This window comes from Melopsittacus undulatus, chromosome 7 (genome assembly GCF_012275295.1).
Source record: "Melopsittacus undulatus isolate bMelUnd1 chromosome 7, bMelUnd1.mat.Z, whole genome shotgun sequence".
Taxonomy (NCBI): Eukaryota; Metazoa; Chordata; class Aves; order Psittaciformes; family Psittaculidae; genus Melopsittacus; species Melopsittacus undulatus.
The window spans coordinates 72,337,245-72,364,671 of record NC_047533.1 but is presented as its reverse complement, the minus strand read 5'-3'; the positions used below and the strand labels follow the sequence as shown (position 1 = coordinate 72,364,671).

General features: G+C 52.8%; 1 long non-coding RNA gene across 1 annotated transcript; it reads right to left on the bottom strand.

Moving 5' to 3' along the window:
- Window positions 1-210: 210 nt before the first annotated feature.
- On the bottom strand, window positions 211-4,471 carry LOC117436524 (uncharacterized). Its single transcript, XR_004549860.1, has 3 exons — window positions 4,445-4,471; window positions 1,354-1,453; window positions 211-272 (listed from the first exon to the last, which is right to left on the bottom strand). It is a non-coding gene; the product is annotated as an uncharacterized lncRNA (long non-coding RNA).
- Window positions 4,472-27,427: the final 22,956 nt, after the last annotated feature.

The following is a 27,427-nucleotide window of genomic DNA, read 5'->3' as shown; positions in this document are numbered from 1 at the left end:
CCCCTGACACAGAGCACTCCACTTGACCTGCAGTGGCAAGGACCTGCTCAGCACCACCAACTTGATTCAGACCCATCCCACACCTCCACCAGGCTCACTGCTGCCCACGAGCCATCCGGATCCACCCCATGCCCTGCCACCCGTCCTGCTCACCCCACAGCTGTGGCTTGAGCCAACAAACACCTTCCCGACGCTCAGCTGGTCGCAGCTGAGTTCCACCTGGGGCCCGACGCCTTCCCCGCTGATGCACAGGGGCAGCCTGGTCTCACAGCCTGTGGAGGGAAATCTCTGTGAGTGCAATTCCTTCTGCTACCCAGCACTTTCCAGGTTGTCTCAGTGCTGCTGCCGGTCCCTGGCCTGCATGGAACCACCTCCAGATGCTCCAGGAGAAGATACGGGACCCATCTCGTCCCTCAGGAGATCAGCCTTGGGGCTGGTTTCTCATTTCTAACCAACCCCCTGGGATGGTGTCTCAGAGAACCACAGAATGCTTTGCGTTGGAAAGGACCTCAAGATCATCCACTTCCAGCCCCTTGCCATGGACAGCGACACCTTCCACTAGACCAGGCTGCTCCAAGTCCCATCCAGCCTGAACTTGAACATTGCCAGGGACGGAGCAACTTCCTTGGGCAGCCTGTTCCAGTGCCTCACCACTCTCACAGCAAACAATTCCTTCTGGATATCTAAACTAAATCTCCCCTGTTTAAGCTCAAACCCATCACCCCTTGTCTCATCCCTCCAGCCCTGGAAAACCAGCCCTCTCACTGAGCAGATCACATAAGCCAGACATGTACTGCTAACGTGCACAGCCCTTGGTGCAAAGGCAACCGAGACCTCAAGGCTTACAGCCAAACTCCAGGGTGGCTTCTTTCCCTCAGATTTGCTAGAGATGACAGAGCACAAGATCTTCAGTCTGAAAGCTGCTCTCAGCCACTGAAGCCTGAATCCTGGCTCAAATTTTGGACGAGATCTCACTGCCATCCCATTCTACTCTGCACACAAGGCGAACAGCACCAGGAGGAGGAGAGAGCCACGCAACCAAGACTCATCTTGGAGGTAAATGGTCTACAGGCTCCTGGTGCTCCTTCATTAAAGCTGTGTGTGTTGCAAATGCTGGCAAACCCATGCCAGGAAAGCTTATTCCTTCACTGCTTTGTCTCTTCTGGGGTCAGGAAGCCAGAGCCAGGCATCCTGAGCCCTGGCCTCAGACAGGAGACCACCGGGAACCGCAGGGACAGCAGCATGTGCCAGCACTGTCCTCTTGAGCCCTCCAGAGCTACACGAGATCCCAGTGGGCTGGAAGAGTGTTTGTACCTCCTCTGTGGGAACAGGAGCAGGAGGAAGGAGCTGTACCTGAGATGTCACAGTAGGCTGCCTCTTGGTAGACTCTGGCTTCTTTGGGCTTAAAGATCACCTTGATTTCAAGTGAAGAATTTGGCAAGATATCTCCCTCCTGAAACAGAAGTGACAGCAAACCATTTATCTTCAAACAGCACATTCTTGTTGCCACTACAGCCCTGTAAGCCTTTATTTAGAGCATCAGCAAAGAGCAAGGAGCAAGCAACACTTGTCAACAGAATTTAGAGGAGAGCTTGGAAGCAGCTGCAGAAACACCTTCCAAAGTCCCTCGCCTTTACTGGCGCCCGGAAGGGGCTTTTGTTACCCTCAGAAGAGACTGAGCTCTGGCTCAGGGATTTAAGTCTGGGCCACACTACCAGTTTCTGCAACTGTCTGCTGCTTCCTCAGGGTCTTCTCTCTCTGCTGCTCTCCCACAGGATCCTGGCACTGGTGCTCAGGCCCAGGAAGCCTTGTCACACATTTCAGCAGGCACCCCTGGTTTCTATAGGCTCTCACTTCCTCCAACTGCCTTAAGCAAAGGCACCTCGTACAGCCCTTCAGCCCCTAGCATTACAAATACACTTGACGTAAGTAGCTACACCTCTGGCAACCGTAATAACGCTCTACAGGAATTCAATATTGAGTTGACGGAAGCAGATAAAAACAACAGAGTCATTTTTCTATCAGCACAGCCAGGCTCTGATTCCACTCTGCTCTTGGCTATTCTCAGGAATCTGTCCAGAAGAGCCTTGAACTGACTGGAGCCTCCAGCACTCCTGCAGCATCAGTATTTACTAGCTACGGTTCTGCCACTGACACAGCACTGACAGCTTAGAGGACAGCCCCACAAAAATTAAAGAGCTACAACATGGGAAGTTATTGGCCTGCAGCTGCAAGTAGTTCCCTGATGCACAACCTGCTCTGAGTCAGGACAACACAGGCAAGGACAGGCAGAGAAGAACCCTTTCAAACACCAACCGCCAGTAACTGCAAACTCTGAAAGAGTAAAGTCACTTGGATTCTTCTCAAAACCTGCACAAAGTCCCCATGTGGGACAGGAGACACTGCCCATGACACAAAGCCCTTGCTGCCCCGGCCTCCTCCCATTCCTGCATCCCCATTCCTTAGCCAGGGCAGCTGGAGCTGGCTCAGGGCCTCAAGGCATCTGTCTGACTCTGCAGTTGATCCCGGCCCCAGATAACCCAAACTCAACATCACAACCCTGAGCTGCCACTGCACCAAAAAGTACAGCTTCAGCAAGAACCTGGAGAACACTGCAAAGGTGCATCTCAAACAGTGAGGAGTGCAAAGGAGAGCCCAGCAGGGTTACTGCGAGTGCCCAAGGCCCTGGGGGCATGATTTGCTCCATACCGACACCACACTGACTGCTGGCATCATTCTGTACACACTCTTTAACTAGTGCAGGAGGGAGCTTAGAGCTTTGGGCACGTGCCATTGCTTCCTTTACAAGCTAATCAGAGGAGGGTGCAGCACACACACCCCCTTGCCAGGGATGATGCCTTGCTGGCCACCAAGCACCACAAAGCCATCCAGTGAGGCACCACGATCCTCACAAGGGACACATCTCCATACATCCAAGGTGCTGCTGGGTCCCAGGGCACAGCCAGATTACACTTCTCTAAGGCACCTGAGGAACAAGCTTATGGGCTAGCACTAAAGCCTCTCCTTTTCTAGGGATCAGCACAGCTCTCAGGAACAATCCTGATACAGCACCCCCACTGGAGCCTTGCATTCATATCCTCCATCCCAAGAGAACTGACCCAACACTTAACAGGCTCAAGAGCAAGACTCTCCATGGGAAAAGGATTGTTCCATAAAGAATGGAATTCATGGAAATCAAGAGACTGATAACACTGCACAAGACAGCAGGGGAGAGACTCCTGTAGGAGCCTGCTTTGATTCAGCCCTAGAGCAAACCATGTAACAGGAACACGACCATTTAGGAAAGGTTTCCACTCACAGCTTGGGGCCAAGCTACACTTCACGTCTCTGCATCATCACATCTTGATGTGGACAGGACTCAGCCACAATTCCAGACCTCCCCTTAATGCATCTCAGGAGCTCAAGAGCAGCTTAAGCTCATTGTGGAGACACAGCAACTGGAATGAAGCAGGAGCCCTGGGGCACACTCCAGAACCAGCTCACACACCACAGGATGCTCTGAAGGCTCAGCTCAGCAGCTCCCACTCTCCCCAATATCCCTGCTGCTCTGACACAGTCTCTTGCTCACATCGTGCTGCTGCCAGCTACAGTGCTGTGAGACCGCACTTGTGCTGGCACTGGTGGCTCTCAGCCTTACATGCGCTGCAGGAGCAAGCAAGAAGAGAACAGCAGCCCCTTCCTCAAAAACAAAATCAAAACATAAACTAGTTTCACCCACTGGAAAAGAAAGAAGAGGTTGGGATTATTCCAGGCTTCACTCCAAGATGAGAAGGGATGTTGCACTGCTCAGACAGCAGCCATTCTTCAGCTCAGACCATGTGAATACCCACAGCAACGGCTCTGGCTGATTGAAGGACATGGGGGTTTTGCTTGCATCACCAGGAAAGTGAGCAGTTTTCTCTACCTATCTGCAGTAGAACTCAAAAAGCTTGTTTAAACCTGCCAGCCTCGTGTCCAGGCTCACAGACGGCACTGGAAGGGACACTCATATGTGGTATACATCCAGGTTTTAGGAATGGATTGCTGTCCCCCCGATTAAACTTGGGCTCAATTTGGACTCCTTTCCACAGGAGATCATTTCATTCTGCAGGTCAGGATGTGAACTAACAGTGCACCAGTGGCCTTTCTTCACCCCTATGCGCTACATGGAAATGTGTCCTTACAGAGAGTAACATACCTCTGAACACTGTGAGGACACTCATGAAGTGCCCTTGAGTCACAGCCCTTGCAGCAGAGCCCAGCCTGGGGTCGGCTCTTGCTGCTGCTCAGAAATGCTTTCTGCAACAAGCGCCCCCAGCCTCACCAGAAACCTGATGTCTCCTCTCTTGGCACATTGAGCAGCTGACGTGAGATCTGCCAAGGGACCTCATTCAGAGAGGAGAAGGGCGAGGAGCAGGAAGGGAGGTTCTCAGCCATCACTTACCATGGGCACAATGGTGAAAATATCACTGCAGAAAGGCGTGGAGTCTCCCTGCACATCTGTCCCCTGGCTCTGGGAGGTGCAGACGGGAAGGGAAGGGTGTTCTCTGAGAGGGGGGACCACCCCCTGCTCCTTAGGAACATCAACCAGCTTGTCCTCTTCCTGCCTCTGCAGCCTGTGCCATGGGAGAGACAAACCAAGGAGATCATTGAAGAAGCAGCAGATTTGCAGAGCCTGTTGTGTCTGTGCATGAGCAGCAAAGCACTTGGCGAGGAAGAGCAGCAGCTCAGCATGGGGCTGACCCTGAGACACAGGCTCCCCCATGGATCCCATTATTCCCAGCACAGCAGCGAGTTTTACTCCTCACTGACAAGCTCATCAGAGGTTTCTTAAAGCTGGCAGCCCTCAAGAAAAAGCCTCCTGCACTGGGAGGGGAGAAGCAACCAGGTTTCAGCTGCACGTTACCAGCAGCACACTTTTCCCCTTCCCTTTTGCACCCAACAGGGATGAGGAGACAGTATCTGCACTGCCTTGTGCCAGAGGATCCCGGTGCACTTCCAAAGCAAACCAATGGGTTTGGCATCCCACCACTTCAGTGACACAAAGGGGGTTCTGTGCATGAAAACAGAGGTGCCAAGAGAGGAAGGGACTTTGCCCAGCATCACCCAGGAAAGAAGTCAGCATCTCTGAATGCAAACCCTACGCTGAGACTTGAACCACCTCATCTTTTCCCTCATTTTGGCCTCCTCTGCAGAGCTGCAATGCAGTTAACCTCTGCCTTTATTGCTGGTTGCAGCAGAAATCATTCTAGTGGTTAGAGATCACAAGCGGGAGATGAGAGGGGAGCAGTGCTGCACAGTGGCTGCTCCTTACTGGGAGCCTGAAAAGTTGCACAAGGATTCCCCAAGTCACAGAAGCTTTTAAGTCTCATTTCCAGTTCATCCCCCCAGGCTGTCAGTGTTTCTCTGCTGCCTGAAATGGCAATTTCAAAGCTTCACCAGAGGCACCCTTGGAAGAACCTGCCCCATCTCTCACCACCAGGACACAGGTTGCTGAAGCCCAAAAGCACTTCCAAGTCCTGGCTGCCCTCCCTTCCCTGCACAGCCCTCCCCCTCCACATCTGCCCAGCTGAGGAGCAAGGCCAGAAACACCTCCTTGGGCCAGAAACCAGGACACTGGAAGGCAATTCCCCAGCCTACAGCAGGACGGCCTCCACCTTCTGGGCCAACCGAGCACTGTATCCTGCGTGTGGCTGGAAAAGGAGCCTGACACCTTAGCAAAGAACAAACTGCTTGAGTATCATAAGAGTTGTGCCACCTGCAGCTCTTCAGTGCTACTGCTCAGTGCAGTCCCAGGTACCGAGTGCTGACACCTGCCTCAGCCTCATGGACCCTCCGCAGTGCACGCAGCTCTGAACTCAATAGTTTGTGGCTCCCAAACGTGAATTTGCCCTCTGAGGCAAGCCAGTGATTGCAATCAACCTTCTCTCCCCAAAACATCATCCTCAGCTGTAGCACGGGTGGGACTGGAATGGCAAGGGTTAAGCTCCACGCTGTGCATGGCTCTGTCTGCCCTAATCCCTTCAAAAGCCCCAAGAGCCCTCTGAGGCTGTGTGTTAGTTTTCCCCTGGTGCATCTATCTTGCTGGGAGGAATCTCTCAAACAAACCTCAGCTTCTGCCGCTCCTCCTCTTCCTCATCAACAAAACGCTTCCACTGGAAGTGGGCCGTGATGCCACTCTGGTTGTGGATGACCAGGGAACTTTGCTTTGACAGCGTGAGGGAAGTCTTCTCAACTGTCAAGGAGCTCTTGTCAAGCCTGATGTCGGCATTTACAGCTGTTCCACAGAGGCTTTTGTGAACATCTTCACCTGGAACAAAGCAAAGGCAAAGTCTTGGCTCATCTCACTTGCTGATGGAAGTACAAGGAACGGGGCAATCTGCAGGCAACAGGAGAAAGAGCTGCAGTTTTGAGCTGCATCAGCAGTTCCCCAGATCAGGACATTTATCGTATCCTGACAGCTGCACATGAGATAGCATGAGGATGTCCTGGCACCACCTTAGGCACCTTATTTTGGGGGGTGTTTGTGGAGATTTATCCCCAAGGTGACAGCATTTACAGTGAGACTTTGCAGATGTGCCCGGGTGCCCTTTGGGCTGCCATGCCACTCAGGTCATAGGGAATTCTACACCCAAGTCACTCAGTGACGCTGAGGAGCCCCAACTCAGTCATGGCTTGCCCAGGCTCTCCTGCAGGCAGGAGATGCCCCCACTCTTGTGTCATCCTCATCTCCTGCTCCTCAAATATTGGCCATAGCTCTCATCTCAGAAACCAAGCGGGAGCATTTGAAATGAAATGGACAAGGGCAGAAAGAACAATGGCAAGTACAGAGCAGCTTCTGTGCTGAGCTCTGCACTCAACAGGGTGCTATGGGGCCCTCGGATCCATCTGACAACTCCTTCTTTTGCTCCTTGCTGCTCTCACACCCAAGTGCCTCACCACTGCCAGCACATTCTCCCTTGTCAAATGTGCTGCTGTTACCACTTCACCACTGGAGAAGTGAGTCCCTTCACTAGGGTAAGTGTCCGCTGGAAAGCTGGAGACTTCCAGCATCAGAGCAACACGCACAGCAGCACAGCCATTCCCAAGGGTTTCTGCAAGGTCCTGTTCACCACCTACCTTCAGACATCAATACACCCTCACATTACTGACTCCAGCCCTAGCAGCAGCTTCTTCCTAAACCTCACCATTAAATAACTGCTGCTCACAAGGGGGTTTCTACAGAATCACTCCCAGGCTACAGCAATGCTCAGAGCACCCTAATGGCTACTGCTGCCACACTTACTGCTCCTCACAGTCACAAGACCTCAGCGTGGTACAGCACTCACTGTACCCATGCATCACATCACAAGAAGAGGGTCTCTACCTCAAAGGCCTTGCCAGGAACTGTAACACAACACATTGGGATGAAAAGCAATGACCAGTCAGCAGAGCTCTATGGGACAAGTTGCAGGCTCTTCAGACAGCTCTCTCACACGTTAAAAGCCATCTCCTTTTCAACCAGGCTCCTTGCTATGCCTTCTTCCCCAACAGAGCACCCAGAATATTCCCCATCACCCCCTGTGCACTGTGCTTAGGAAGATCTGCTGCCTTGTTACAGGCTGAAATATTCCAGCACAGCAATATCTGGCAGCCAGCATGGAAGCTTTGCTCTACCCAGCGTGAAGGAGTCTTGCAGAAGGGATTCAACAGGACAATGAAGCCATCAGACGATGATGGCAGACACTGCTCTCTTTGGAAGGACACACCGAGGGTGCACCAAGCACTTACCAGTGTCATAGTGAACAATCATGGGACTTGTATAAACACCGGTCTTTGGTGGGTGAAATTCCACCGTGACTTGCATCGCTTCTCCAACGCCAAGAGTCCCAATGGAGGGATCCACAGAGAAAGGGCTGCAACACAAAGAGAGAGATCTGGGCCCTCCGTTAACTTTGCAGTCTAGTTCACTTCAGCTCTCTTGTGCAAGCAAGGAGCAAGCAAACCACAGGCGGTACAAGAAAACCAGAGCATCCAGGATCAGAAACAGAGCGGGTGACTCTCCCTGCTGAAGAATCCCATGCAGAAGAACCCTGCAGAGGATCCCGTGGTATAACATGACCTCAGCCCCCCATCCTCTGCACACAGTTCTCAGCTCTTCACCTCTGCCATCCAGTTACTCACAATTCTACGGTTTTTGTGTAGCTCACTTAAACTTTTGTAATGCTTCCCATTTCTTTATTGCAAATCAGGACTGAAATAGTTCATTGCTGAAGTTCGGGAACTCTTAAAACCCTTGCCAAGGAGCTCTCAACACATGCTCTGTCACCCAGTAGAGTAGTTGGCAAGTGCATTGCAAATAGATGCTAGACTTCACTGGGTACTTATTGTGCTGGTGACAACTAGGCCTGGAAATCCCGGAAGGAAACTGTACAGTGATTTACAAGTTCCTGCCCATGGAGCTCCACAGGGAAAAGCAGCAGCCTGCTTAAAGAGCACCCTAGAAGCCTGCTTAAACAGCCTTGCCAGCCTTTGGCAGAAGCTCCTCTCAGACCCTCGTGTTTCACAGGAGACAAGTTGAAAGTCTTCTGAATCCCGTTTCCTGGAGAAGAAACTGAAGCAGCTCAGGTGCACCAACTGAGACGCAGCAGGTCTTTGGTGCGTTCTTAACCTCAGCTCCTGCACTGAGACCTCTGGGACCAAGCAACTCTCAACTCCCAGCCAACTGAACCGCCTGCCTTGCGGATGCAGTGTCACAAACACATTCCCCTCTCCGGTGCAGCAAACTGGAAAACCAGTGACTGGCTTCTGAGACCAACAGGAACAGGACAGGCTGTCTGCAACACAGTTCACCTCAGGCATTGGATGACGGGACCACCAGACTACCATGAACTTGTGGCCTCCAGAGACCGGGTGTACTTGGTTCCTAGTGGTATGGAACCATTTCAGAAGGTTATTTGTGACCACAAGGGTGCAAACCAGCTACTCAGCTACTTGAGCCCTCTCCAGGAAATGTGGGAGAGAGACAGCTCCAGGAGAAAAGGCCCCCAGCCCTTTCCAAATGCACCAGGCACTTGGAGCATCTTTCACCTGTGCCCTCCTTAGCTTTCCGGTAGTCCACTTCTGAAGCCACCACCTGCTCCTCTCCACTTCAGAGCTCATTCTGCTTAGGCATATTTGATCCCAGGCACCAGACCAAGCCCACGGGAAAACAAAGGCCCTGGACCACACACTCTTATTGCCAGGGCCTCCATAGCAATTGCTTTCATCTATGATCTCTGCTTGCTAATATAGACACAGCTGCTGATCAACTCCTCAGTGCCTCTCACCAGCTCATTGCTTGCCCATTTCTTGATGCTGCCTTTGGGCTCCGTGACCTGAGCCCCTCGAGCTGTCCTCTGCCACACAGCACCTTCTGCAGCACTCCAGCTGCCTTCCTACCTTGGCTCTTCCAATCCAACAGCATCAGATCTGCAAGATGCTGCCTTGCAGACATCACTGCACTGTAAAACTTGCTTGCAGAGCTTTCTCAAAACACCGTAAGCAATGGCAAACCCCACGTGTCCTGCCCATGTCCAGCACCTCAGATGCTCTGCCTCCTTTTTCTCACTGTTTACAACTCCATGAGCACACAACAGCGTTTTGCACAAGAGATGAGCTCCTTTACCTCAGAGTGGTGATGCTGTAGCAAGCCTCCCGCTTCCCCACGTTGCGCACCAGCAGAGTCTTCTGGGTGCTGAACCTGACTGGACACTCAGAGAAGTTCAGCTGCTCAGGGAAGTCCAGGCTGGCTCGGGCACCTATGGCTCGGATAGGCACAAAGAACTTCTCCCTCTCTGTGATGATGATAAGCTCCTCAAAATAATCCTGCAGGGAAAGAAACAAGCTCAGCACAGTGCCTTTAGCACCATGCCCATGCCAGAAGAACTGCTGCTGGTTTCTGTGACTCTCACAGTAGCATTCCATAATGTACTCGCACTTTTTACCTTCATGCCCTTTCATTTCAGATTATTTCACAAGCAGGGGCAGCCAGGGACCATGGGGCAGATCCTCTGTAGTTTTCTAGAGGCATGCTGCTTGAGGATAGGACAGACTAGTCAACTACATTTAAGCAGCAAACACAAGATGAGTAAAAGGCCATGCACAGGCAGCAGACTCTCAGCCCTCAAGCCAATAGACATTACATGAAATATTCCACCACTGAAGGACAAAAGAGCCTGAAACAGGCAAGAGCCTCCAGCCTATGGGAGCACAACCTTCAGCACCAGCAAAGAGTCTCCCCCAGGTCTAGATCCAGTGCAACCCCACTGAACCCAGGACACTTCTTCAAAACCCACACCAGATGCCTGCTTTGGAATCCAGCCCTGCAGGTTCACCTCCCCTCAAGGCATCATCTCTCAGGACCTCCACTCTCACCTTGTTCTCATCAGGTCGGAAAAGGATGCGGTAGGTTGAAGACGTGCCCGGGGCTACCTTATAGTCCTCATCACTCGGGCTGATCAACTCAAAGTAAGGAGAGTTCCCCAGGATGACATTCAGCAGACGAGGAACCTGCACGAAAGACACACAGCTATGATTTTGTCACTTGGGGAAACTTGAGAAGGGACCAGGACAGGCCACGTGACAGCCTTCCTTACCACCTTCCCAAAACACTTTTAGCTCTGAAGGTACACGCACGGAACACACAAGGCTGGACTTGAATCCCTTCTGCTCAGCTACAGAGCTGCAGGACAGAGGCAGAAGGAACAACATGTCCTGCTGTGAAGGAAGCAGGAAGGAGATGCAGAACCTCAGGTCATCTGCGTATTCAACAGGCCCAAAGAACACGCTTGTTTCTGCCTGCACACATCCATGCGATCATGCCTCTGCAGGAGGAATGTATTATCTGAAGGCAAACCAGCGTGGGTTATACGGGGGGAAGAAAGTCACTTCTGACACACACACCAAGCTGGAGTGGGCTTTTCAAGCTGCGGTGCTAGTCATGGGGGTGGGCCGGCAAGAGAAGGAGATCACAGACACTCTGGCCTTCCTGAGAAGAAAAGCTTACCTCAAGAGCAAAAGGACGAGCACAGGAAGACAAAAGAACAACCCCAGCAAGAAGCAGATGGCTAAGAGAATTTACAGGGGGCTGCAAAGCAGCAAGGGAGATCCATAAGACAAGGAAAGGCTGCTGCAGAGATGAGAATACCCAATGTGCCTGTATGATGGAAAGCCAGACAACCCCCCCAGCCTGTGCCTATCTATTATGGTCCTCAAAGGCACTTTCTGCTTTGTGATACGTGACCAGCACTGCCTCACAGTGTCACTTCATTACTGAAAGCCACCCTGAGCTCTCTGGAGGCTCTTGCTGCCTGGTGACTGCAGCCAGGCCTCTGGCTGCTGCAGGAGAGCCCCATTTCTGGCTGTCCCTCCTCACAGCCAGCCCTTCCTGCAAGCATCCTGCTGCAAGTGTCTGTCCTCTGGATACCACAGGCACAGAGACAGCAAACAGGCATTCTCTAGCACACAGGCAGCAACTCCCCAGCACCCAGTGTCAGCTCAGAAAGTAGAACAAGGAGAGTTTGAATGACAGGCAGCTCCACTGATGAACACACCAGGCTTGGAACAAATGGAGGCTCCTTCTGCACCCCCTACCCAAGCCTGAGAACCCATGGCCAAGGCAGCCCTCAATGCTCTAAACACCCTTTGCTCCCAGCAATGCCCTGGGGCAGCAAGCTCCAGGAGCCCATTCTTCCAACAGCAGCCACACGTTCTGGTCACCAAGTCCCTTGAGATGTGAGCCCAGGTGGCAAAGATCTTCAGCAAGAGCCACCCAGGACACCTCTGAGGGTGCTGAGGAGCAGCCTGAAGACAGGAAAGCAATTCGACAGCAAGTAGGCAAGAGCAGCAAGCACATAGTGAAGCACTTCCGTATCGGACTGCTTACAGAGCACCTACTGGGCTCCATTACACTTTGCCTCTCTTACACTTTGCTGCTAGCTGCAGTTTTAGGAAGCAGACAACCTCAGCTATCATGCAGGAGACATCAGTAGGATTCAGAGGGATCTGGGAAACTCATGAGACAGACCTGGCACAATGTTCCTTTTCTCCAGGACATGACCAAAACCCAGCAAAATTACAACATAAGAAACTCTCTTGGGATTATCAGCTCTATTTTTGTGCATTTCAATATGCCAAGGGTTTTCCTTAGAGCTGATCTTCCTTTTACACCAGGGCTGTCCAATGCCTGAGGTCGTACTAGCTTCACAACTAATTCATTTTGGGTAAAATCAACAGCACACACACTGCCTCCCCTTCACAGGGCATAGAAATCCCAAACTGAAGCTGTACCAGTCTATTATGTTTTATTGGGAATGGCACCAACATCAATGCAGACTTTATTTTCCACTTGGGAAGAACAAATAGAGCAAATTCACTGTTTGCCTCTTTGCTGGTACTTGGCAAAGGCAAACATCTGAGGTGCTGCATGGCTGAGGGAGCAGCTGAAGCCAAAAGACACAGCGGGAATGAAGCAGAGCAGCAGGAAAAGAGAAACTGAGGCCCATTATAATAAGCAAAGGGCACACCTACAGCAGAGATTGCCCAAAGTCACTGTGAACCACACCAGTCGTTTCCCTTGGCCATAGGTACCCACACTGCAACTTCCCAGTATTGCCAAGCTACACCAGGAATGACACAGAACTCTCTGGCAGTACCAGAGGGACCACACCTTCATCCTTCCTTGCCAAAGGGTCTTCCATGCTCCACCATGCCCCTGTAAAACCTGTCATCTCAGGAGATACTTTGCCTTCTCTTGCTCTTTCTCCCCCTACATTAAGCCCTGACAGTGTCACTCCTTTTGTCCCATCCTTTCATTCTCCCAACAGGGAGATTTGAGGAGGGGATTAATTCACCTGCACACTTCCACCTCCCCCCGTGCCCTCCTCTCACGCACACATCTTGCTCTTTCTTACACAACAGGATCCGGAATTATGCCTGTTTCTGACTTTTCTCTGCTTCCAGCACACTTCCAGTTACGCAGCAAGAGAATCCCTGTGCAGAAGAAAGTGCTCCGGGACAGGATGCTGAACTCAGCCCCTTCCCTGCCTCCTGTCTTTTCCCACCGGCTTGCACTTGGCACATGCCTCACTGGAGCAAATGTTTCCCCAACTGAAATTCAAAGTTCTCCTTTTCCCCCTTTACAGCAGAGCAGAACAAAATTGCTGACATCGCTCAGCTTTTCCCTGCTCAATTTTCTCAGGAAATCTCAAAAGGATCACAACCTTTCCAGTTCAAGCTGGACACCTTCAGGAGCACATTACCCTGCCTGTGCTGGGATTCTCCAAAGGGAAAGCACAGCCACGCTGGCTTAGAAACACCTCAGCAGAACTGAACTGAGCTTAGCAGGAGCTTCAAGTGGCACCTCAAGTCCTTCCCTTTAACTGCTCCTGCTAAGCCAGCCTGTTCCACTGCTCTTCCAAAACACCCAGCCTGCAGTGCTAATGCCAGCAGTTACAACTTACTCCAGCACAAAGTGGAGAAGACTCAAGACCTGTGCTTTGACAGGCACTTGCACACAGGTGGCTGAACAGGCTGAGAGAGGAAAACATGGCCTGCCAGAAACCAAGACTGACCAAAGAGCCACCGGGACACGGTGCACACTCAAGGTAAAGCATGACAGCAGGCAAGAACTGCACAGCCCTCGACAATCCCATCAGTCCAGGGCTTTCAAGGGGAAGCATGCTGGCTCAAAGAGCTCCTTTGGGTAGATACCACCAGTGCACGGCCAAAACCAGAATCCCCAGCATGGGAACATTTCCCCATCTTGCAGAATAATGCTGGTGAGACATTTTATTCTGCATGCGCTGCACTGCAGCAGGGAACTTGCTCTGCTGCACACCATGTGAATTCCACTGCTCTCCTCCTCCAGCCCAGTGCTCAACCTCCACAGCCCAGCACTTACCCTGTCTTTGTTCCTCAGAGCTAGCGACGCTATGTAGAACTGGTGGGGAATGTAGTTCTCAAACACCACCTCGGATGGGAAAGGCTGGAACGACCTCTGGTCCCGCTCAACGGCTGAGAACTGCAGATGCAAGACAGAGCAGAGAGAGCTTCAGCTGCTGGGAGAAAGATTAACGAAGGAAGAGCCCACACTCATCTCCAGTAAATACAGTCTCTTGGTGACTACATCTGCCCAGCTCACGCTAGGAGATGGCAGCTCACCCACCTCTGCTCTCAGCTCAGCAAAGGGTTCTGGACCATGTTGAGCAGCCTCAAGCTAAGAAGCTCTTTTGGAGGCTCTTTCTTCAGGTTGCCTTCTCCAACAGGCAAAGCAGCATTCACCTCCAGCAGAGCCCTCTGCTAAGCTGCTCGCTCAACTCCAGACACTTGCTGGAACAGCCACCAGCACTCAGGGAGCAAGCAAAACCCAGCAGTTTCCATGAGCCTCCACAGGAAACAAGTTGCAGGTGAACTTCCCTCTGGGACAGCGACACTGAGTCCCACACATCCCACATATCTTTTTTTGATGGAGAGCCGAGAAACCAGGCGGAAGACACCAGTACCAGGGAGGAAAGGCCAACAAGAAAGTAACAGGGCAGTTGGGAAACAGATAAATGAGGTGAATGCTGGATGGGGATGAAGTTCAGCTCTTTCCCCAGCATTAATGGGCAACTTGAGCTAGGCTGCAATTCGTATCCCCTTTCCCCAGGAGCTTTAAAGTTGCTGCTTCACTGGATTCTATTACTGCTGGTTTATTTAACAGCACTGCAGAAGCAGCTCTGAAAAGTACACACAAAGAACAAATGCTGACCCAGCAGAAGCTTTACTTGGAGATAATTCCTCCCTGCTTGGTCTCCCCTCTCCCAGCTGCACTGCTGCCACTCGAGACACACAGGCAGGTCTCCCGCTGCCCCACAAAAGCCACGGTCAGGCTGAGGCCAGAAGCTGTAGCACTGCCAGTTATTTGGGCGCCCGTCTTACGTGTTCCCACCTCGTGTGCTGTCTGGGGCAACCCTGAACTGATGTGCTACAGCTCACTTGCTGGCAACTTTCTGCTCAACAGCCCTACCTCAGTCGTCCACCCACCTGGACTGGCTGTTACACTGAGCAGTCCTGCAAGAAAAGCAGCTTTAAACATCCATCTAAGAGAGCACTGATCCAGGGAAAGCGCATCCACTCTCCTCTGCCCAGGGCGATTCCCCGGCTATCCAGCAGCCTGAAAACTCAAACACCCTGGAAGGCTCCCACGCCTTCTTCCAACCCATTCATGCATTGACGCAATTGGGTTTCTTACAGCTTAAGTAATTGCCACAGGCCCTCAGCCTTCAAAGGCCACTACTGCCACCACTGAGGGAGTCCTGTGACCCCAAGCACGTGGCAGTTGACTACACCAAAGCCAGAGGTGGGTCTTTGAACAGCAGGATGAGAAATAGCAGCTCCTGCCCTTGTGTCCTGCCCCAGCCCTACCCCCAGTAGCTTTAGCGATGGTAGCTCAACTCCAGCAAAACCCACCAACTGCAGCACAGGTTCCATTGCTTCCTGCAGATCAGGACTTCAATGGCTCACTGCAAACACATGTTTTGCCTTTCCCCCAGCAGAAAGAACTCCACCACCACCAGTCGGAAATGACAACAGGACCTAATCATCAAGCTGCTTGGGTGAGCTGGAGGCAAGTCAGCCACAAGCACGTGCCCTCTTCAAATAGCACATCAAACAGCAAGGAAAAGGCCAGGGAAAGGATACCTTTTGATGGCAGACTTCACCCATGTCCCGAAGCTGGGCAGTCCGGGGCCGCCTCATCTCCCGAGGCCTCGCCAGCCTTTGCTTGCTGCTGAGAGACTCTTCTGCCTCTCTGACCAGCTTGGGATTACGAGATGCTACCACTCTGCTCTGGAATCCATCCGCCCTTCTGGAGGACCTCATGGGCCGGGGGGTCTTGCCACTGGCCATGTCGCAGAGCTCACCTGGAAGAAGCAACAATTGGACAATCCACAACCCCAGAACCTTAAAACCCTGAACCCATGGAAGCCTGGAACCCACAACCTTAGGGAAGGGCCCTTAAAACTCACCCACTCCCAACCCCCTGCCAGGGCCACAGACACCTTCCACTAGAGCAGCTGCTCCAAGGCCCATCCGACCTGGCCTTGAACACTGTCAGGGATGGGGCAGCCACAGCTTCTCTGGGCAACCTGTGCCAGGGCCTCGCCATTCCTGGCACACCCAAAGGACACAGCCGTGTCTCCAGCCTCTGGCATCCTTCCTAAGCGTAGAACGCAGGGAGGGCCTCCCCACCCTCACTCATCATTAGACCACATTTAGGCTCCATTCATAGACGTAAAACCCCACAACAGACAGCCCCTGAGCCAAAACAGCCTTTTGCTCTGGGTGCAGTCCCACCAGCCACGGAGACACACCAGGGGCTGCTGGCACTTCTCACCCTTTCTGCAAGGAGCCTTCTGCTGATGTTTCTAACTAACTCAGCACAGAGCTCAAGACTCTGGTTAAGAACCAGAGTTTCTCAAGGCTACTTTGCCTGCTTGAAGTTACAAAGATTAGCTGGCAAAAACGGCTCCTTCCAGGCAGGAAACCACCCCACTGCCCAAGAGCACTTCTCCATGCAGAAGGATGCCCTCATTGTCACTTGGTAACACCCAAACTCGAGGCTCCCTACAGGCATTCCAGGCTGCCACAGCAGGAAAGAAGCAGGAAACCATCAAAGGCACAGGAGCAATTACCTCAAATCTAAGGAAAATCCAGGAGGATATTCCCTCCTGCTTCCCTGTGTTCCACAGCACATCTGTTGTGTGCACTTGCTCTACACAGCAAGACAGCATCTAGGCAAAGATGGCCATTCCCTGCCCCTCGACTCTCCCCCACACCCTGCACGCAAGGCAATCACTTCATGCCTTTACGCCCAAGACAGCTACAGCACGGCACAAACGGTGTTTGTGGTGCTGGGCCCTTGGCAGCTTCAGGAAACAAGGCTACCGGTTCCTTTTGTTCTTGCAACAAACACCAGAGCTCTGCACTGCCTCTGCTCAGGAGGACCTGCTGCAGCAAGAGCTGGCCTTTAAAGCTGGAAAGAACTGCTTGTCAGGGGAGAAACCTCATGGGGATGATCCAACATTCATCTGATTTCAGGGTTTATTACCGGCTCTTAACTGCCTCATTCGTCCCAATTCTCCAAACTGTGATTTCACTTCACTTGAAACGAATCCTGTCGTCACCCCCACAACGCTTATTTCCAGAGGGCTTCCAACCTGCACAGCCCGGCCAGCCCAGCAGCTTCCCCTGAGCCCTGGAGCAAGGCTCTTCCCCAGCCCCAGAGCCCGCAGGGACCAGCCTCCCAGAGCAGCAGGAAAGGAGCACAGCGGAGCAATCGGGCACATCTCCCTGCAGGGGCAGCACAAACCAGCACCCAGGACACAGCACCCCTCCAGCCCACCACCCCGGGGCTCCCTGCTCCCCACCTCACACAGACAAGGCTCCCTTTGCTGCAGGACCTACAGCCTAGCTCCAAGTCTCTACCATCGCTGCAAGCCGCACGGCAGTTCCACAGCCCCTTCAAGCCCTTCTACCTGCCCAGCCCTGCTCTTAGCCCAGGGGTGTTTAAATCCTGCGGCTATCACACAACTGCCCCATCCCTGCTGCCAACGGAGCTGCCTCCTCCCTGCCCAGGGCCAGACGCTACCTCAGCACGGGTGATTCACGCTTCTCCTGGAGGATTCCTCCCCGCAGGGCCTTGGCTCCCCAATGCCCTCGCACTGCTCGGCACCTGTGGGCAGCTGGAGGGACAGGAGCCGCCTCGGTGGGGATGCTGCCCACCAGCACAGCAGGGAACTGCTGCTGGGCTGCCAACAGCCAGGGGAACCTGGGCACCAAAGGACAGGGCTGGCACCTGGGCTGCCCAGCCCCTCTCCTCAACGCTCTGGCTTTGCCAGCTAGGGCAGGGTTTCACCAGCGCCTCCACGAAGCAGAGCTCAGAGCCTGACAGTAGCTCAAGCCTGCTCCTGCCTCAGTGCATTGAGCAGCAGCAGCTCCCTCTATGTCACAATAGGAGAGGTCCACACCCCCCGGAAAGAACGTGCTCACCCTCCCGCACCACTTCCACACCAAGGCCACCACCACTTGTGGCTCTGGGATTTCTCCAGCTCCAGGCTGGAGTGGAGACCCTGCTGCTTCCTGCCTTGAGCTCTCTCGCTATCACTGTCGGCCGCCTTGTCTCTCCTCTGCTGGCTTCCACGGCCACTGCAGGGCCTTGCTAAAGTTACAGCCTTGCAGATCCCTGCAGCCCCCCTACGCCTTCAATGTCTCCCCCGCACTGAAGGGCTGCAGCACCATTAAAGTGCACCTTACAGCACCAGTTGTTCACGCTCCGTGAGCGGCAGATAAATTGGTTTATACACTGCACATGAGCCAATCATTTCCCTGCTGCAGGAGTAAAGAAAAAAGCTTCCACACTGACTACAAAGCAACCATTTAATTCCTACTTCGCTGGCCCAGGAGGAGCCCACTCACACCAGGCCCATGGCCAGGCTGCCTTTGGGGTGACCCCTCTTGCTGTCCCTGCTGAGCACCCATCCATCACTATGTACCCATTCAGCCTGCGCACACGGGCACACGCAACAGCCAAGGCCACCCAGCTTCCTGGGGCATCTCAGCTGCCAGGAGCCTCACACGTTTTCAGCACAGCCTTTGCCAGAAACAAAACCTTCCCATGAGACTCTCGGCCACAGGCAAAGCAAATCCTCACGTCTGCTTGGTGAGGAACGTGGAGCCCTCACTTTGAAACCAACACTCAGCATCTGGGGGTTTACAAACCAGCCAGGGAGGAGATGAGCCCCGAGTGCTAACTGGCTCTCCAGGCAGCCAGCCTGTGGAAACACTCCAAAACATGTCCCGCATCATGTCCAGCCACAAATCCAGGTGAAAACTGGAGAGCTCAAGCAAAGGCTTCTCTCCTCCTTTCCTAAATCCAGACAGCATTTCAAATACCCCCAGTTTGGAGACCCTGATGTCAGCTGTGCAGTCAAATCTGAACTGAGGAACTGTTTTCCCTCCATCACTTTTTAAAACAAAACAGAAGTAACTTGGGCCCAACAAGTGTAATGCCTCCTTGCTCTTCTGCTCCCTTCACACTGTGAAACCATTTAACCCAGCAGCTGCCTTGCTGCAAATTTCAGAACATTCAAGAAGTTACTCACAGCTCAGGGGCAATCTCTGACACGAGCAGGGCAGCAACCGAGGCTGTGACTGCCATGAGACAGGGCACAGAAAGATGGCGCATTCTGGATGGAGGTTCGGGCCCAATTCAGCAAGGTACTGGCACCACATCTCAGGTTAAACAGGAAAGGGGACAGATGTCAGGGGCACTGATAACTGTGCAGCAGCTACAGAATGGTTCAACAGTCATTCCTGGGGCTGACACTGCCTTAATCCTAACTGCCTTGGCCTCATGTCTCCACTGGCAGCTAAAAACCATCAAAGTCACCACGATACTGAGGACAGAAACATCCTACAGTACCCCCACACTGCAGGACCAGGGCTTAGTCAAAGTCACACAGCCAGAGCAGGGCTCAGTCTCTCTTCCCTCACACCCAGCTCTTCTCTCCCTCCTGCCGGGGCCTTCTCCATGCCACCCAGCACCAAGACACACCACAGCCTAGGGAGTACAGGCTCCTCCTCTCCTCCCCCAAGATACAGAGCTTCCTTCAGAGCCTGAGCACATGGCAGCTCTTTACTTCCTGGCATCACACACATTTCAAACCATGCTTACACCCGAGCACCCACAGCACAGCAGGATCCTCCCATGGTCAGCTCCAAGGACCACACCAGCTGCCACAAGCGCTCCTTCCCTCCACCTTCTCCTGAGCAAGACAAACAACAGCCCTCACGTGCTTTACCTGCTCCACGACAGCTTGGTTGGCATCTGCAGCTTCAGACATCCCCTGGCAGCTCCATTTGCAGCAGGACTGGGCTCCTGGGCTCCTGCCTTTGCAGCAAGCTGGTCATCCACAGCAGGGCTACTACTTCTCCTGTGGGGCACCTTCAAACACCGGCACGTGGGTCTGTGATTTGAAGCAAGGGAGAGAAAGATCAGACCAGGAGACAAAGGGAGGGGACAACCCCAGCCCGTGACCTGCCTTTCAACCTGAGCCCACAGGAGCACCGGCCACAACCCCAGCACCTACGAAGCCCCACAGGCTCTTCAGAAGCTGTGAAAGGAGCAGCTTGGGTTATTTATCACTTGGGAAGCACTGGAGGGACAGGCCCATCTCTTGCTGCTGACAGGCAGCTGGGGCAGCTCCCTGCAGCACGCACGCTGTGCTCAGAGGTGCTGGGCAGGCTGCAGGCACAAGCCCTGCTGAGCAAGGAGATTCCAAACTGAAGCAGGCACCAAGAAATAAAAGCAAAGATGAATGTGGCTTTACCTGCCCCGGGCAGGTGCCTTCACAGGCCCATTACAACCATGTCACAGCCACAACTGTCTGAACTCAAGCAAAACCCCAAAGCAATCGCTGCCCTGCTCAAGAATGGACCACTGGATTGCCTTTTGCTTAGTCAACTATTTGACTGCATTTGTACCTGAAAGTCTTTGGCCAAAAACACTGGGAGTTTTGTCAAACAACAGCTGTGCAGAGGCTCTCCTGGGCTGGAACCCAAGCCAGGGCTTTGATTTTTAAACAGGGCAGCCAGTGCATCCCTTACGAGAGCCTCTGCTCTCTGCCATGCAGGTTCTGTCAGACTCTACAGCTCTGATGGGATCGAGACCTCCGTGCTGACTGCCAGCACATCCCCTCTGGGCACTGGGAGCAGAGGGGCAGATCTTCATTTTCCACAGAATCCCAAGGGTTGGAAGGGACCTCAAAAGATCATCTAGTCCAACCCCCTGCAAGAGCAGGGTAACCTAGAGTACATCACACAGGAACTTGTCCAGGCGGGCCTTGAATATCTCCAGTGGAGGAGACTCCACAACCCCCCTGGGCAACCTGTTCCAGTGCTCTGTCACTCTCACAGTAAAGGAGTTCTTCCTGACGTTCACATGGAACCTTCTATGCTCCAGTTTACACCCATTGCCCCTTGTCCTATCCCTGGATATCACTGAAAAAAACCATCATTCTGACACCCACCCTTTACATATCTGTAAACATTGATCCTCACGAGCAGCTGTATTCTCTTCCCTTGTTATTTCCCTTATTATTATTATTGGTGGTAGCAGCAGTGGTTTGTGCTATACCTTAGTTACTTGACTTACCTCAGCCCCTGGGAGTTAAACTCTTTCCATTCTCCTTCCCATCCCTCCGGGATCAGGGGGAAGTTGATTGGCAAGTACATGTTCCATACAGGCCTCGGGCCAGTGAGCACGTAGAAAAGATGAACCATCTGATCAAACAACAGATTAGGAAAATATGTCAGGAAATGAAATTCTATTGGTACCAAGGTTTACCACTGGCTCTATTAAGAATTCAAACTAAACCTCGGTCAAAAGAAGAGGTTAGCCCATTTGAAATTTTATATGGAAGACCATAACAGTCCCAGTTTAAGGCAGAAAGTCTTTAGGAAGTCGGAGAGAGCTATCTCTGTGAGTTTTTGATCAATCTGGGAAAACAATTGGAGGAGATAAATAAGAGAGTAGCAGGGACAAGAGCAAGAGGTTTGGATTATCCCATTCACCCTTTCAGATCTGGAGACTGGGTTTATGTTAAGAATTTTTCAGGAGATCCTCTACAGGAGAAGTGGAGCGGAACGTACCAGATATCACTGACCACCTTTACAGCAGGGAAGATAAAGGAACAACCTGCTCGGATACAGTATTCAAGAATAAAGAAAGCACCAGAACCAGAGATGTGGCAGATGGAACCTTCAGGACCCTTGCGTATGAACTTGCGTTGGTCGTAATTTGGACTCGTATGATAACTGGTGCACAAGCTTGGGACCAGAATTTATACCTGAAATTAATGCAAAATGGTACTGAAGTTTTTAATCGTAGTGGCTGTTGGGTGTGTGCACAGTTGCCTAAATCAGGAGAAAGGCTGGAACTCCCATGAACTGGAGTTCCAATTCCTAACACTGTTTCATGGACAAATCTGTGGGTGAACACTAGCAATTTGTATTCAACGAAAGGTTAACATTTGGAATAGTTAATCCTAATCCAGGTAATAAATATCACACCTGTGCACAAAGATGTATTACACCAGGAACCAGGGCAGGAGATCATGCTTGTTCAAATGCCACAGATGTGGGTCACCATTCAAATTGCAACCACACTATTAATATAGATGGTAACCTGGTTCAGTGGTGGCCCATTCCTAAAGGGAAAGGATGGTATTGGTTATGTGGAGAAAATGCTTATAAGACTCTACCCCCCCAGCTGGAAGGGGGCAGGCACCTTAGGTGCTGTAATACCCAATTTTACTATTACCGACAGGTATCCTTCCAGGACCTGGATTAGAACTTCTGCCAGAAGTGATGAAGATTGTTGGAAGAAGTAAATACCCTCAGAGACCACCACATTTTTGTACGCATGCAGGGAACGTTCTGGAAAACAACATAATCCACACGTAGCCTCATGACTATGTATGTATGCCCAGGGACTACATAAGGATGGCCTGTGGAGCAACAGGGGGACACAACGGCAGGAGGAGCTCTCCCCCGTGTCTCCCGGCGCCGCAATGAAGAATACCTGCTTGTCAGCTTGAAAACTGTGTTGGCAAGTTTGTGCCTGGAGTTTTCTCCCAATCACTGCACTGGGTTCAGCTCTAACAGTTCTTTTCCTCCTTCTTAACAGACAACCTCAAATGAGTTCAGATTGTTTTATAAAGAATGCACAAAAGCTTCGATTATTTCTTCATTGACTTAGGTTTTGTGGTTTGGTTTTGTTGGGGTTTCTTTGTTTTGGTTTCTTTTTTCCCAATTCTTGTGCAGTATTATCCTAAAGTTGTATGAAACCTTCATGGAGATTCTACTGCCCTGATAGCAGAGTATCCCAGACACACTGGGGAACCCCAAATGTGGTTTTACACAGGGTTCTCACACCATACAAACAGTCACGTACCACACACTTGGACCAAACACTAGCACCCTCACTACCAATTACTAGTCCTAGTCCAACTCTGCCAGGCGCTCATGCTACTTCTGCTGCAGTCCTGCTCCTGCCTATTGATGCAGATGTGCCTGGACCAGTCCTGCAAGAGACACTGACTAATGGTGTGTGGGACAGTGGGAGGGTTTCAAAGACATGCTGGAGGGGCTGGGATTCTGCCATTATTTCTGCTGGGCTGCAATACCCCTTCTCCTTCACAGACAGCTCTAAGATACCCTAAAGAAAAGCCCTAGATCCAGGGCTGGGCTGAAGCTTCCAGCAAAAATCCACCACCTCATCACATTACAGGGCACACAGAAATATACAGACACACATATACAAATAAAAGATATGTGGCACTGCAGCCACTCCAAGCCCTACAACAGGCACCGCAACTGCTACCTCAGCAAGAGGTGGCACAGCTATTTCAATGCCAGCAACAGGCACTGAGGCTACTCCAACCCCTGTGACAGGCACTGCCCAAAGGTGACTGAGGAGCTGTTGGTAGAGCTGTCTTGGAGACAGAGGAAATGCAGCAGCTCTGCCTTGCCTGGTCTCTCACAGGATCCTTCTGTGCTGGGGCTGCTGAAGGGAGAAGAACAACAAGTGCCAATCACTACCACAGCAGTGCACCGGTGGCAAGATGGCACCAACCCAGACTCCCCGATTGCCATCCATGAGCTGATGCATTGTTTGGAGAGTCCAGGAGTGCTCAGCAGGACCCACTCACCCTTCAGGAGCCCCACAGGGCCCGTGCACAACCCACATGACAGTCTGATTGTAAACTGCATCAGTGACCCAAGGAAGAACAATTGCAGATGGGGCCCTGAGCAACAACAGCCTCTGAACAAATGAACCAGGAGATAGTTCATGCCCTTGGGCAGTGCGCACTGGGCAAGATGTGAAATGTGCTCTGCACCACACTGGGGAGAATGGGCTTACCTAGAGCCTCTGGCAGAAAGCTCCAGCGCAGACTCCAGGTCGACCCCTCTGCTTTCGGAGTCGGGGATCCCCAGGATCCAAGGCTGGTTATATCCCCTGAAAAAGAGATCCTGGCAGCCTCTGAAGGGCTTCGAGCTGCTTCAGAAGTGATGGGCACTGGAGCACAGCTCCTCCTGGCACCCCACTTGCCCGTGCTGCCTTCATGTGCAAAGGGAAGGCCTACACATCAGGAAGTATCCCCTCCTGGCTCTTCGGCTCTGGGCGCAGGGGCCAATTGTTCGTGCCCCTCTCTGCTGCCGGGGAGCTGAGGGCAGGCACTGCATTAGCTGCTCAATGGCCAGGCCTGCCACATTTCTGTCAGCTGCATCAGGGCCTGAACCTCACTGGGAAAACACAATCCAATAGTACCTTCAGCTACTTCAAGCCTTATCACATGCAGCTGCTGCTTTCCAGGAAGGGGAAGGAGGGAAGGAAGGAAGGAAGGAAAAGGAAGGAAGGAAAAGGAAGGAAGGAAAAGGAAGGAAGGAAAAGGAAGGAAGGAGGGAAGAGAAAGGGAGAAAGGGAGAAAGAGAGAAAGAAAAAAGAGAGAGAGAGAGAAAGAGAGAGAGAGAGAGAAAGAGAGAGCGAGAAGAGAGAGAGGAAGAGAGAGAGAGAGGAAGGGAGAGAGGGAGGGAGGGAGAGAGGGAGGGAGGGAGGGAGGGAGGGAGGGAGGGAGGGAGGGAGGGAGGGAGGGAGGGAGGGAGGGAGGGAGGGAGGGAGGGAGGGAGGGAGGGAGGGAGGGAGGGAGGGAGGGAGGGAGGGAGGGAGGGAGGGAGGGAGGGAGGGAGGGAGGGAGGGAGGGAGGGAGGGAGGGAGGGAGGGAGGGAGGGAGGGAGGGAGGGAGGGAGGGAGGGAGGGAGGGAGGGAGGGAGGGAGGGAGGGAGGGAGGGAGGGAGGGAGGGAGGGAGGGAGGGAGGGAGGAAGGAAGGAAGGAAGGAAGGAAGGAAGGAAGGAAGGAAGGAAGGAAGGAAGGAAGGAAGGAAGGAAGGAAGGAAGGAAGGAAGGAAGGAAGGAAGGAAGGAAGGAAGGAAGGAAGGAAGGAAGGAAGGAAGGAAGGAAGGAAGGAAGGAAGGAAGGAAGGAAGGAAGGAAGGAAGGAAGGAAGGAAGGACATGATAAGAATAAAAGAGTAGGGATCTGCACAGAGATGGAGAAAGAAGCAGCAGGGAAAGAGGAAGAGAGGCAAACAGTGGGAGAGGGAGCAGGGCAGAGAGAAGTAAGGACTACAGGATTGACAGAGATCATCAAAACATGTGGTGGGTAGAGGAAAGGTGAGTGGGTAAAAAACAAATAGGGGCAGGGAGAGCTTGCTAGCAACACCAAGCTGTGTGGATCGGTCGATACGCTGGAGGGAAGGAATGCCATCCAGAGGGACCCTGACACGCCTGAGAGGTGGCCAATGCCAACCTCATGAAGTTCAACCAAGCCAAATGCAAGCTCCTACACCTGCGTCAGAGCAATCCCAGCAATCCCAGCTACAGGTTGGAAGGAGAGGAGACTCAGAGCAGCCCTGTCCAGAAGGACTTGAGGGTGTCGGTCGATGAGAAAATGAACATGAGTGTGTGCTCACAGCCCAGAAAGCAACCGTGTCCTGGGCTGCATCCAAAGGGAGTGTGACCAGCAGGGCGAAGGATGTGATCCTGCCCCTCTGCTCTGCTCTTCTGAGACCCCACTTGCAGCACTGGGTGCAGTTCTGGTGTTCCCAATATCAAAAAGGACACGGAGCTGTTGGAACAAGTCCAGAGCAGGCCACGAGAACGATCAGGGGCTGGAGCAGCTCCTGTATGGAGACAGGCTGAGAACACTGGGGTCTTCAGCCTGGAGAAGAGAAGGCTGCATGGAGACCTCAGAGCAGCTTCCAGTGTCTGAAGGGGGCCTATAAGGCTGTGGGAGAGCAACTCTTCATCAGGGACCAGAGTGACAGGATAAGGGGTGATGGGTTCAAGCTGAAATAGGGGAAGTTTAGGTTAGATATAAGGAAGAAGTTCTTCCCTGTGAGGGCAGTGAGGGGCTGGCACAGGCTGCCAAAGGAACTTGGGAATGCTCCATCCCTGGCAGTGTTCAAGGCCAGCCTGGACAGAGCCTTGGGTGACATGGTTTAATGTGAGGTGTTCCTGCCCATGGCAGGGGGTTGGAACTGGATGATCTGAACGTCCTTTCCAACCCTAACTATTCTAGGATTCTAAAACCACAGCAACAAACAAGACTAACAACTAAGAGAAAGAGAAGTGCAGGAGCAAGGAGCACCTCAAAGGGATGGAGAAAGAAAGAGAAGCATCAGAAGCCCTGCAGAGTGATGGAGGAAGGGTCTGGGAGCAGCAGACACAGCCAGAGAGAGGAGAAGTAGGCAGGGAGAAAGACAGAGACGGTGGGATACAGAATGAGCTGCAAGCAGGAGAAGGGGCTGGTAGAGAGACAGAGAAAGAAGGACTTGGAGAAGAGAGGGACGTGGAGGACAGCACAGGAATAGAAGAGAGGTCTGGGGAAGGGAGACAATGACAGCAAGGGGAAAGGGAGCGGGAGCTTGGAGAGATGAGAGGCAGACACGGCCCCAAGGGCCGGGCACTCACCACAGCTCCCGCTCTCCGTCCTGCCAGGGAACCTCTTCAGCCCAGGCCCTTCTTTCTCTGCCTCTCTGTGCTCTCCCCTTTCCTCCTGTGCAGGCCCAGGGCCAGCTGCAGGCCGCAGGCCGGGCTGGGGCAGCTCTCGGCGCTCTGGCAGTCGGGGTGCCCGGTGCCTGTGCCCACAGCGGGGCTGTCTCCATCTCCACAGGGGCTCGCTCACCTCAGCGCTGGCCCCGGCCCTCCCCTCAGCACAACCTGCAAGCCCCAGCACCAACATGGCCGCCGGCAGCCCCAGCACTACAGCTCCCAGCATGCCCCGGGGCGCTCCTCCTGCTGCCAGGCCCTGCTGGGCCACCGTCCCCTGGCCATAGGCCAGAGGGAGCAGGAGAAGGGCAGGAGCCGGAGAGGTGAGGAGCTCACCTGTGGGCTGGGGCTGTGCTGGGGTTGGTCCATGTCCCGTCTGCTTCTGCCCCACTTGTCAGCACAACCAAACATCTGCTTGTGTCCCTTACCAGTAGAGCTGAGCATCTGCTTTTGTCCCTGACCAGCAGAGCTGAGCATCTGCTTGTGTCCCTTACCAGCAGAGCTGAGCATCTGCTTTTGTGTCTTACCAGTAGAGCTGAGCATCTGCTTTTGTGTCTTACCAGTAGAGCTGAGCATCTGCTTTTGTGTCTTACCAGTAGAGCTGAGCATCTGCTTTTGTGTCTTACCAGCAGAGCTGAGCATCTGCTTTTGTGTCTTACCAGTAGAGCTGAGCATCTGCTTTTGTGTCTTACCAGTAGAGCTGAGCATCTGCTTTTGTGTCTTACCAGCAGAGCTGAGCATCTGCTTTTGTGTCTTAC